Below are 11,569 nucleotides of genomic sequence, written 5' to 3' on the forward strand. Positions count from 1 at the left end.
TGGGTTTTGGAATCGGGTTGGTGAATGTTGTTGCCTCAACCTTGAATCTTTTCACAGTGATTTTTATTTTCATACTCTTTCCCCCCGCTGTTGAATAAATCATTGAACTCACTGTACTGTACCGAAGCTTCGGGTACATCTGTAACAGTACCAAGGTGACATCTCAATTGTGCGGGCAGCCCTCATGTGATAAAGCGCATTGAGATGAGTCCTTTTATCGAAGCTTTATACTACATGTGACCTAAGGTGAAGAGAGTCCAAATAATTTGAATTATTGATCGGCACAGGAGTGTTGGAGGCAGCGAGTATGGATGGCAGGCATATCCGGATGAGCAATCTGGTCGCATCTCTGACACTGGATGAAAATGATAATGGATACTGAGATGCACGCACACACACAAACACGTATCAGTTCGATACCTTAAGCTATCACAGACACCAGGGCGGGTGAGAGTTGCTCTGACCTTCCATTAAAATTACATGTGAAAAGAAAATATGAGGGAAGAGTTTGAGAGAAAGATAACGAGGGCCGTAGCTCAGAAAGAGAAAATAACCGAGATGAACTGAACTCTCTCTGGCCCAGTTGACTTCACATTAGACGGGTTAACGGGGCTGTCGCTGACCCTCTGCCGTCCATCCGGTCTGCGAGATATCTGAAGCCCCTCGTCAATCACACAATAAGTAGACAGGATTACGGCAGATCTTCCTCGCGACACAGATCTTACAGCACCGTTACGGAGGACATCCTATTTTGTACTGCCCAGTCATTCGCTCCACAAAACTCGAGCATTGCATCAGCAATGGCTTGCTTTAAAGAGAGAGCTCATTCAGCTTTAAGAGGGAAGCAGATAAGCAGCTCGGGTCTGTGTGAATGAAAAGGGCCATTGGGAGGTTAAAATGTGGAACTAGATGTGGAGTGGCTGAGATTTCTCTAAAGGGCATTTATGTTAGAGATGTGAAGCATGTCTGGATTATATATAGCCGTGTCTGTTTAAAACAAAATTGCAGGTGATTTACGTACTTATCCTTGACGTCAAACTAACTTTAAGCGCAAAATTGTACCAGATCAACATATAAATAAGTTTGCAAGATAGGGGAACACTCTTAAACTTAATGGGGCTTCATGATTGAAGAACCTTTTTTGTCTAAATGCTTCCATAAAGAACATCTTAAGAACCTTTCTGTTTCACAAATGGTGCTTTGTTGCCAAAAGGTTTTTTAGATTACAAAAAAGTAAAATAGAGCTGGTTCTGTTAAGGAACCTTTGACTGAACGGTTCTTTGTGAAACCAAAATCGGTTCTTCTATGGCATCGCTGTGAAGAACCTTTAAAGCAGCTTTCTTTTAAAGATTGTATTGTATGGGGACTTTTTTTTACACTCATACATAAAGGTGCTTCACAATGCCATAGAAGAACATTTTTTGTCTAAATGTTTCCATAAACTACCGTTCTTTTCTGTTTCACAGAAAGGTTCTTTGTGGCAAAGAACAGTTCTTCAGATTATAAAATTGCAAAACAGAGATGGTTCTTTAAAGAACCTTTGACTGGATGGTTCTTTGTGGAACCAAAAATAGTTCTTCTATTGCATCGCTTTATAAACGCCTCTATTTTCAACTCTGTACATGATCAATTAGTTCCTCTTGTAGAGTTTTTGTGAGGTTTATTGCAGATATAATTATTGCAGTAATATACTTCCATGTGAGCATGTTTTAATCTGCCTGCCCTTAGAAGTAAACAGCCCAATTGTTTTTATTACTTTTAAGCGTTCTATGTAAATTCTATTTTCATGTTTGAAATGAGTAACAAAGCCTAAAGGTCGCAGGTTTGCTGTAGGGTTTAATACAGTTGGCGCAGCTACATTTTTCCTAATAATTTCTTATGCATTGCTCCTCATAAATATTGCTCTCAAAAAACTTTCTGTGCAAACCTTGAAGGCTGGACTGATGTGATCAGAACACAAGATGATGATATTTTGAAAAACGTTGGTAACCAAACATTGTGTGGACACAAATCCCCTCAAAACATATTTTGTGTTCCACAGAAGAAAGAGTCATGAACGTGGGTGGATAAATGATGAGCTTTTTTGGGGGGGTGAACTATCCCTTTTGAAGACTTTATAGCTAAGAACAGAACAAAGTTCTGATAATGATCATGATAATTTAGAAACCAACTGTGGTAAAGCATCTATTGAGAATAAGGATTAATCTATTATTATTCATGCATTTTATTTAAGCTGAGCAGTTCACTGTTGTAAATTTGGTAGGTAAATATGGTGGTGAGGTCATATGCTCTAATATACTCTATATTTTTAGGTTTATAACTGTTAAGGAATACTGTTGATTGCTTTGCATTGGGAATGAGTATGAGTATGTCAATGTTCTTTATGTCAAAATTTGTATTTTTCATAATATGCTTTTGAAGCATTTCATTGTAGCGATAAACAGGTTTTTGTGGGAATAGTAAGGCCAGGGGCGAACTTTACCATTAAGAAAAAGCAGGCAATTGCCTTGGGCCCCGAGCTATAGAGGCCCCTCAAAAATGCCCCATTAACTTTATTAAGTTTTTTTATTTATTGCCAGTTTTATAATTAAAAATAATACTCTAAAACATCTTTAGAATGCTTGAATTAGTATCGCAAAGAGGTGCGGGCCCTCTGAATACCGCCATTGGACTATTCCATCACTTCACTCACTGCACATGTGCAGAATTGCGAAGTATGGCAACTGAAAATATACCGATATGTCAGCTGTTAGTAATCCTAGTGTTCTCATTTGGTCTTATGTCACCTGATGTCATCATTCTTTTTTCCAATTGAATTTTGATGGGAACCAGAGAGGGACATGTCAAATCTTGTGCCTTTCCGTTTCAGGGTTCCCATCTGTTTTGAGCTGATTAGACCTCATTTAGCTCCCGCTCAGAGCTGTCTTTCTCTCAGAGCTAGAGTCTGTCTGTTTTGGCTGTCTCACACTTTAAAGCTATCCAATCTCAGAGCTGTGTATCTTTCAACCTGTCTTACCTCAGAGTTGTCCATCCTTTCTCTCTATTAGATATGTCTCTGTCTAAGTTATCTTTTAGAACTGTCTCTCCTTCTGAGCTGTCTCACTTTCTCAACACTTTCTCTCTTTCTGAGATGTCTCTCTCTCTCATTCAGTGGTGTCTTACCCTTTAAAACTGTCTCACCTGTCTGTCTCTCAGATTTGTTTCATCCTGAATGTCTCGCCCTTTAAAGTTGTCTCACCTCGGAGCTGTCCATCCTTCAGAGCTTTCTTTCTCTCTCTCTCTCCGTGCTGATTGTCTCTCTCCGGGCTGTCTCTCTCTCTTTTGTTACCAACTGGTCAAACGAGAATTCCTCATTAAACCCTAGCTAGCACATGTGCTTGTTCACTCTAGGGAACTGGACTCTTGTTGGGGCACGGTTTTGTGTTCAACAGTAGCTCAGATCACTAGGAGCAATGAACTGAGTTCTGTTTCTTCCACTGTGTACTTTGATCTCTATCACAAACTCAGGCCCAAGACCCGCCAACTTGAGGTTTTTTAGTGATGAGTTCAGGGGCGATCTTTGCATTGTCCCTTCTAGCTGATTTCAGACAGCGATTGAAGTCCACCACTCGTCACTTTTGTAAAAGCCGACTTGATCCTGAAGGAAGATAGGATGTGTTCTGCTTTATCTGTGAGCGACATTCTGTCCACTGACTGTTCTGCTTTTCTTCTTGAGCATCCCACAAAACCTGTGCAACCTTTACCGGATGATGAAATCTGCGTTTTACCTCGGGACACTCGCAGTGCTGCGACAGATCAAATGAAAATAGGTGGATGACACAGTTAGGGGTGGACTGATACCGTCTCGTACGGCTGGCACATCACATGGTCTGTTTTATGAAAGCCAGGGATGAATTTTTGATGGTCACGGCTCACCTTCTATTGCTTTTAACATTGTTTTTTTACTTTGTGGTTTATTTCAGGAATGCTGATAGTGAATTTTACTGTCCAGAAGGGATTATACTACACCTCCTCTGGCACACACAAAAAACAGCTGGCACGATAGGGTAGTAAAAACCACAGAAAATTATGGATATGTTGCCTCTAGGGGAGGATACAACACCATACTGTGTTTCTAAATTTGGTTGCACTGGCCATCAGTGCGTAGATCTGACAGTTCAAAACAGATTTCTGAGATGAACAGCTGCTTGTTTTATTCTTGTGGATCTTGACGTTTAATATGCACATGGTTTTATATTATAAATTATAGAATACAAACAGTACTTTTGAACTTTACTACTGGAATAATAGATGAATTTGAGCTTCATTGATGCTGCCTTCATTTTCATTATCACAAATGTATTTGTTTGTGCAAATGTAGATTTCTGCCTTAAAACAAGAATATAGAAAAAATACTTTTGCTATTACATTACAAGTAATTCTGTAAATCATTCTTGAATTAGTTCATCCAGCTAAGCATGAAATATCTGCCACATTAGATACAGCCCGACAGGGAACAACATGTGTATGAACCCACCTACTCGTGTTAGTCTTAATGAGCATGTGAGATATATATACCTCAGCAAAATGAAAATATTTGGATAATCTGCTTCACAAAAAAACCCTATCACATAGCATCAAGTCTGTTATCTCTAGGACATATTATTAATATGAGATTATATTTATGTGTACATAAACACCAGACTCTAGTTGAATGTGCATTAACATCTCTATTTATAGTATGACAAAGATGAAACAGAAACCATAAAGCCCTATTATGTAAAAATATATTACATGGATTAAATCCAACTGTATTCCATACTGAGCAACAAGCGAGTGTTGTTTCATCAGAGTCACTAGAAACATTTCATTTTAGAAGCACTTGAGACACATCCAGCACTGCAGGGTTTGTCTTGTCTACCTGCTCAAAAGCACTTGAATCAATTCCTGGATATCGCATAAACGTCTCTCGCCAGCAGCTTTTAATAGTTTGTGATGGTATACAAATCATTTACATTTTGTTTATGTAAATGCACATTCTTTGCACTTATAAATGAAGTTCACACACAGTAGGAGAATGTTTCACCAGTGCGCAGTATCACTCCAGATACGATCTCTGTGAACAAACCTGCGTCTCACCTCTGAGGTGCCAGCCAGCAAAACAACCTGACATCACTTATCTCAGTGCAAATATTCACGCTTCTTCAGAACGAGGGCAAAAACTGGTACTTCTAAGGACGCAGGGATTAATCATCTCCACGTTTCCTTCTATAGTGTTGGTGTAACGCCTTACACGGCCGCGCAATTGGGGATAAACGTTCAACATTTAAGGATGCTTACTGGTCAGTGCTTCAGTTGGGGCTTGAGCAAATCCGAAAGCGACCCAGCGCTTACGCCAATCTTCCCTAGAGTTATCAGCGACCGTCTGCGCGCTGCGCGCTCCCCGACAGTCTGTTCATTACTGCCCCGGCGAGAAAGTCCACATCAGCAAAAACAACACAAAAACACTTAGACACGCACAGGCACCGAAGAGATCTGCGTAAGAGAATTGTCCTACCTTGATTCCTTATCCAACGATTGAAAGGTATGGAGGTGCGGATGGAAAGGTTTAAAATGGGTAAAATCCAAACGCTTCCTAAAGTATCTTCCCTCAGCCTGCTCGGTTAACCTCGCTTTCCTCCTTTAGTTCCTTGTTTTCTCATTTGTTTTCTCTCTCTGGAGTCTGTGGTTGTTCATCCTGCACTGTACGGACGCCAGAGCGCAGACAGAGACGCGTGCCGCCGGTGAGAAAAGAGAAAAAGCAGTGTTGATAAAGAGAGAGAGGAGGAGAGAGAGAGAGTACTGAAGTGTGCGTCCCTGCGGTTTTACAATGAACAGTGCGCTTGTGTGTGTGTGTGTGTGAGAGAGAGAGAGAGAGAGAGAGAGAGAGAGAGAGTGACAGTGAGTGAGCTCATAGAGAGAAAAGGAATAAGGGAGCGCTTTGCTGACTGGCTCTCTGCTGAGCGGCTCTGCAGTCCGTGGCGAGCGTGATTGGAGAGAGTGCGACCCCTGTCAGGTCTCTGGAGTGAGGGATCTTCATCAAGCCGATTAAAGAGATGGAGCAGTCCACCCTCCCTCTCGTCTCTCGGTCCCTCCTTCAACTCCTCCCTCTGTCAGTACGCAGACAGGCGGTCATCGCAATGCGAGCCTCACTGGAACGGGTTTTCTTCCAAACTTAATGTGCGCGCATATGTCCCGCATCGGACTGGTTTGTTGTTGCGTTTGCGCGTGCAGGTAATTGGTGCCCATGTGACGGTGTTTGTGTGTGTGCGCGCGTTTGTTTGTTATTTTTGCAAAGTTAATTGGGGCTATATGGGTGGTCGTTTACTTTTGAGTGATTTGCACTTTAAGACACTTCAACTGAGAAAAAAAGGAAACGATTAGGGTTGTGATTGGCTCAATGAAAACTCAACTCAAGTGACTGCAAAATGAGTCCCTCAGATTTATTTATGTATTTATTCGTCTTTCTGAAATATTGAAACCCCCACTACTCATAACTGGCAGGTTTTAAAGCTGACCTATTTTTGGGGAATCCTGCTGCTTAGCATAGTCAGAACATGGATGTGTTTGCTTATGCGGGGTGCAAATGCAGACGCGCGCGCGCACACACGCGCAGTCTGAGACCACAAGAGAAAATTCTTCTCATTTGCATTTTTCCAATTTAATTTTTTTTCGTTATAAATGATATTGTCAGCATAATAATTGAATCGCATAGTTGATTTGACAAATGTACAGATTTTCAAGAAGCTTTTTACAGTGTCAAACATATAAAATGGCATGGACTCCGAGTTTGCGAAAACCTCACAATCCACAGAAATGTTTCAAAGAGTCTCTTGTGCTCCTCATTGGAAGCAAAAGTCTGACCTTTTGTACAAAGTAGTTAACATAGTTAATGTCACAAGTTTATTGAAGCAAAACCTTGTAAAAGCCACATCTTTATGCCGATTCTTTTCTACTGGACATTGTTTGAATCTAGGCTGCCATCCTCTCCACATGTCAGGCCAATACGAGACGGTGATACGTAACCTTTAAGGAGAGAGGTTTGTCATGAAGAGGAAGTGTGTGTGTTGACCCCCATCACTCATGGTAAAGGTTAACTTCTCTCTTGCGTCACTATTAACCATACTCTGAATTTAAGATGTTTATTTTTCACAGTGTCTTACAAAATCCTGTTTTTCTTCTCTTAACCATGTGTGCTGTGTGTTATTGTAAAAAGTGATGATTTCACCGACGTCTAAAAATGTTCTATGATGCCATTAGGCTTTAAAGGGACTTCTGGAAAAGTGTTGTTTGTATTTATTGTTCGTCAGTTTTCCCTGCCATGTTGACCAACATCTATATTTCACATCCAGAATGAACAATGTCTTAAATATTAAATAAAAACACAATTTTGCCATTTTTGCACTTACATTTCGATTTCCACTTTCCATTTGCAGTCCCATGATCGTCATTTCTCTTCCCCTTCAAATAAAAAGCCAAAGATGTTTCAGCAAGAGTTAAGAATAGGAACAATATGGCTCTATTCATCCCATCTGTCTCGTGTGAAACAGATAATAGAGATTGCCAGGTACACATTAAGGTATCATGTCTTGTGTGACCATCTGCGATTAGATTTAAAGGACAGGTCCTTTATATATTTCTGACTACAAACATTACTAAGTCAGCAAGACTTACATTTTAACCTTGGCACAAATGTGAAGTTTTACACCAGAATTATTTTAGTGTAAGTCTTTACACTTTAAATGCAGTGCATTTCTGAATACAGAATCCTATGTCCACCTGAACGGATGACCTGAATGGACACGTTTTGTTGTAGTAATAATATCTCTGCAATCAATTGAAAAAGAAAGTGTCTATCTTTTGCCTTCACCACTGATGTCAGTAGCTGTTAGAGAGGCTCTAAATGTACACTTATGTCATTTAGCAGACGCTCTTACACTGAGTGACTTTAGCGACTCGCCGCAAAAGTGATTTAGCATCGCCGGTGAAATCATTGTGATCAACATATGGCAAGCATTCAATTTGAAGCTAGGAAAGAAGTGCTTTCTGTACAACAGAGGAAAGTACTTTTAGTACAATAATAAACACACAGGCCAACAAAAGATGATTTTTGTTGCTGAAAGAGGTAGATCTTAAATCTGCTCTTAATTATTTGGAGGAAATATTTTTTTTTCACGATTTGACTAAAGATATCAAAGGACTTATGAGACAAAGTTGTGAGACAAAGTTTCACAGTTACCCTAGCCAAAATAATTCACGATATTATCACATTATCAACTCACATGTTATTAGAAATAAATAAGACAGAAATATATCGAATAAATCAAAATCTTTAAAATAGTTTATTTTGTGTATTGTGTAGCGAGACAGAGAGTTGTTACCAATAGTGACTCTTAAGGCAAAATTGTGAATGCGTGGTGAATAGTTTATGATATTACGATTCATTTCAATCGATTAATCACGATTAATCGGTTAAAAAATAATGGTTTGTGTTTGTATATGAAGTTTATATTACACATTACACATATTTCTCAAACAAGAATTTTTGTGTAATTTTATATTTATTTAAATATACACGACAAACAAGGATATTATATAAACACAAACATTTATTTGGGAATCGGTTAATCACCTTGATTGCGATATGTGAAGAATTAACACAATAGCGAAAATCATGTTTTTAATATAGTGATTATTGACAAAACCGGATTTTGTGACATCCCTTCACAAGAATATTCTTTTGAAATTCTAGTATACTCCTATCTGTCTCCTCTCTGACATCTCTAGGATAGTATTTATTCGTAAGTGTTTGCCTGAAGCAAATCTCCGAGCCAGCAACCAACTTTTGCTGTGCCAACCAACAGAGCGATAGCGTTGGGAAAACTGTTGTATGCAGTGATAATTTGGGACAGCTTTCCCTCTGCTAAAGGTCCGAGTGATCAGAGATTAATGAAGCAGATGTACAGCTGTGACATCTAAACATATGCGCATGAATACTACATGAGGGACACATGCTGTAGAGCCAGACAATCCCGCACCGTGTCTTCCCCGATTAAGTCCCTGGGCTGCAGTTGAGATAGAGAGGGAGTGGGTTTCTATTCTTCAAATAATAACATTAATGGACGGTAGTGTTGGATTAGTGGTCACACATGCATGCGCACACACACCATTCACTGTCCTAACAGTATCAGACGTGCCCCCTCCCCACTCAGGGTCACCTCCTATCCAGATGGTGCGCAACCCGTAGTGGGGCATGAAGATAATCCTCTCAGCAAAGACACAAATATAAAACACATGCTGTTTAAGGGATAAGGTAAAGAGATAAACACTCAACATCTTTGCTTACTGTTAGTATACGTGGGCCTGAAAGCACCCAAACAGAACTCTGAAGAATTCAAAATATATATTCCTATATATTTAATCAAATTATAAAAATGTATTCCTGTCATTCACAATATTCTCTTCATCTGGCAACATTACGTGTTTGTTATTAAATATGTTGTCTATTATTAAGAGAGTCAAACTCTCAGCTGTTGAACAACTGCTGAAGGTTTCTATGTACCGATTCAAAGCTTCAATTTGTAATAGTTGTTTAAAAATGAGTAAACATTATTTATCGAGCAGACACAAAAAAAACTCTTTTTTCCACAATCTTTCCTTATAGGGATAGTTCACTACAAAATAAATATTAATTTCATCCTTTACTTATGTCATCCTAAACCTGTATTTTCTTTCTTTTGCACAACACAAAAGAATTGATAAAGAACATCGGTAACCAAACAAAATTGACCAGCATTGACTTCAGTGTATGAACACAAACTACTGAGACATTTCTCAAAATATCTTCTTTTGTGTTCTGTAAAAAAGTCAGATTTTGAACAACATGAGGGTGAACAAATAATGATGGAATTCTTCATTTTGAAGGAACTATGCTTTTAAGCTATATCATTATGGTTTATACATTTATAGAAAGTATGACTTTGACTTCATAAAGATAAGTACATACATGTACAGTTTTTGAAAACAGCTTTAAAAAACAGATATTAAAGGTTTAATCCTAAAATGTTGTGAAATACTTATTTTGTAAAATAGTAATTGAGTTAGAGTTGTTTATCATTTGTGTTTTGTGACTCCTGAGCTGTTATTTATCATGTTGTGGCTGTTTGACCCTTTAATAGTCGCGTTTAATCTTCATTGGTAACAGCATTGAGGGGTCAATACATTTCACTAAATCCGTTCTGCTGAAGGTTTTGGTAGGTGAATATCACCTGCTGAATGATCTGTGTATCTAATCTCTTCTCTTTGTCTGTACAGCTCTATAAAACTCTTCAGAGTCCCTTGGGTGCTCTACAAGAGGTTTTACCTTCTAAGCTTGTCTTTCAACCCATCTATCTTTGTCTCGCTCTGCTTTTTCCACATTTCTGGACCTGTTGAGCTGAGTGTTGTCAGTTCTTTTCTCCTAGAATATCCGCCGGTGTCTGATGGAAAACTGCATTAGGACATCGTGCCCGCCAGCAAAGTGACTCAGTGCGTGTGAAATTGCCTTTAATGACATGGTTTTCAACAGCGACGCTTGACAGGAGAACGAGCGAATGAACGTATTGAGATTCATAGACAATGTGCAAATAAATTGTTTTTGTTTGTTTGAATTTTTATCGTCCTTATTGACTAAAGCGGTCAGAGCGTGATGTGAATTAGGTTAGAAAAGGACAAAACTATTATGTCATCAACAAACATCAGGACAAAAATGTGGCTCTGCCTCTTGAGAGTCAAAATGAGTGTCAAATTGGCCTAAAGTGACAAATGTACAAAAATAAAGTGACAAAATTATTTTGCGTGCAATATTTTGGTGAATTTTAAATATGTTCAAAATACAATGTCATTATTGTTAGTCTCCTTTTGTAAGCGTAATCTTTTTATCTCTCGGCTAATTAAACAGTGTGTTAAACACAAACTCACAACTATTTACAAATAATATGTAACAATTAAATTGACCAAAAATGTTTGATTGTTTGATTTTTTTATAAGAACATACTGAAAAAAGAATAATGGTATATTCGGCATTTTAAAGAGTAAGACATTTTTTTCTTTGTATCTATATTTATATATATATATGTATAAATATAAAATATCTTACATTATAGTTTTATAAAATGCATTCAATGTATTTCCATGTTTGTTTATTTTAAGATATATTTTATATATATATAATTATTTTTGGATAAATATATGCAATTATGATATTAATATTATATCTAATTATATTCATATTATACTGAATATGTATATATATTACATTTTTAAAGACCACACCCATCCTCATAATTTTACCTTTGAAATTCTTCCATGTGGGCGCAGATTTAAAATCCCTTTGGCCAGAAGAAAGGTCTATAAAAATGATTTGTTCCAATTGCTGTAGTTATTTTAAACTGTATAATTTCTTGAAGACGTGTTTTTTTACGTGTGTATCCTATTTTTGTCTGCAAATTTAATAAAGCTCTTTGATCTTGTTCAATTTTGTGTTTGTGTTGTTATGTTTGTTGTTCATGTC

At 38.1% G+C, this 11,569-nt stretch overlaps 1 protein-coding gene across 2 annotated transcripts in view; it reads right to left on the reverse strand.

Annotated features, from left to right (window-relative positions):
- LOC130439267 (cadherin-12) overlaps positions 1–5,823 on the reverse strand; it is a 124,525-nt gene extending 118,702 nt beyond the window's left edge. Inside the window, exons 1-2 of one of the 2 annotated variants that reach the window (XM_056771799.1) lie at positions 5,537–5,823; positions 5,320–5,440 (exon numbers count right to left, since the gene is read on the reverse strand). The gene's annotated coding sequence lies outside the window, so the exon portion shown is untranslated. The remainder of the gene's footprint in view (positions 1–5,319; positions 5,441–5,536) is intronic. The other variant, XM_056771798.1, reaches the window with a different exon arrangement.
- Between the last annotated feature and the right edge of the window lie 5,746 nt (positions 5,824–11,569).

Source organism: Triplophysa dalaica, chromosome 17 (genome assembly GCF_015846415.1).
Source record: "Triplophysa dalaica isolate WHDGS20190420 chromosome 17, ASM1584641v1, whole genome shotgun sequence".
In the NCBI taxonomy this organism is placed as follows: Eukaryota; Metazoa; Chordata; class Actinopteri; order Cypriniformes; family Nemacheilidae; genus Triplophysa; species Triplophysa dalaica.